Source organism: Rutidosis leptorrhynchoides, chromosome 11 (assembly GCF_046630445.1).
Source record: "Rutidosis leptorrhynchoides isolate AG116_Rl617_1_P2 chromosome 11, CSIRO_AGI_Rlap_v1, whole genome shotgun sequence".
Classification (NCBI taxonomy): Eukaryota; Viridiplantae; Streptophyta; class Magnoliopsida; order Asterales; family Asteraceae; genus Rutidosis; species Rutidosis leptorrhynchoides.
In genome coordinates, this window is record NC_092343.1 from 64,741,262 (window position 1) to 64,742,862 (window position 1,601).

The following is a 1,601-nucleotide window of genomic DNA, read 5'->3' on the forward strand; positions in this document are numbered from 1 at the left end:
AGGCAATACTGCTCTCTATCAAACTTATTCACAAGCATTTAGTGGTGTCTAAGAAAGACAATTACACGGACTTGGTTATTGGATTTTTCGAATAGTCGCCAATTACATTGGGACCAAAAGTATCCTGCCTCTCCGTAGTCGGCCTGGCCACTTGGTTTGTTGAATAGTTCGTGCGGAGCTCTGTTACCGAAATACCAGAGAATCAGTAGCCAGAACCAAAAACATATTCCACCGTAGGATAGTTAGTTATTTAAATTAGATTACCTTAGATTACCTTAGATTAAAATTAGATTAAATTAGATTACCTTAGAATTAGATTACCCTAGATTAGATTACTTTAGATTAGTTTAGCTTATTATAATTTAGTTTATTTGCGAAAAATTAAAAACAAAAAAAAGGCATACCTAGTGTATGACCCAAACCCGATCTAGACCAGGGCCGTTGTTATTCGTACCTGATCCAGACGCAATAATCTCTAAAGCACGCAAGGAAGCACGAATCAGAAATCGAATGGCGTTACGTGTTACTTTAGCAGAAAATACCAAACCCTCGATTGAAGGTCGATGAGGACCAATCAGATTTCCAGAGATTCAAGGACACTCGTTCGAGTTAAAACATCACATCATCCAACTCATTCAGAATAGCTGTCAGTTTCATGGATTACCGAATGACGATCCTAATTCTCACCTTGATAAATTCATATCTCTTTAGAACTCCTACAAACAGCCAGGGATAGGACAAGATATAGTCCGGCTATACTTGTTCCCCTATTCTCTCACTCATCATGCTCAAACTTGGTTCGAAGGACTGGAAAAAGATTCCATCACGTCATGGACGGAGATGGCTACTAAATTCCTAACCAAATATTTCCCTCCTTCTAAACAAACCAAACTGAAGAATGACATCATTAACTTCAAACAAAGTTATGATGAATCTCTTTACACTGCATGGGAGCGATTCAAAAACCTGCTAAAGAAATGCCCTAATCACCAGCTAGAACGGTCAGCCCAAATCTGTACCTTCTACAATGGTCTTACGGTAAATCATATGATGACGATCGATGCAGCAGCTCAAGGGAATCTGATGAACCAAACCGTAGACGAAGCATGGGAATTGCTCGAGAACATGACAATGCATCATCATGACTGGAACAGTGGTGAAACAACTTCATCATATGCCCCACTATCTGCACTTAACAATCAAACGGAGGCCATCAAATCCCTCACGGATAAGATGGAATCTCTTGCTAAACAACTCGGAGAACTGAAGACGCAGCCGCAGCAGGTTAACCAAGCTCAGGCTTGTGTTAATTGTACCAACCCGCAACCTACTGAAGAATATCAAGTTGAGTACGAAAACCCTGACGGTTCAGTCTGTTACATCCAATACCCAGCTTGTCCACCAAATCCCGGATTCAATCAACCACCTAGGGTTAATCAATTTCAGCGAAGCAATCAACCTTTTCGCTATCGCTATCCACCTTATCCAGCCCAACAATCTCAATTGACCTACGATCAACCACTTCCACTCACTGGTCCCCCAGTTGAGGAAAATTCCCCTACCACCCAGATTACAAAAGCAACTAACCCCACTCTCGAAGC

The 1,601-nt window shown here is 41.2% G+C and overlaps 1 non-coding gene across 1 annotated transcript; it reads right to left on the bottom strand.

Annotated features, from left to right (window-relative positions):
* Positions 1-888: 888 nt before the first annotated feature.
* LOC139879051 (small nucleolar RNA R71) lies at positions 889-995 on the bottom strand. Its single transcript, XR_011769905.1, has one exon. It is a non-coding gene; the product is annotated as a small nucleolar RNA R71 (small nucleolar RNA).
* Positions 996-1,601: the final 606 nt, after the last annotated feature.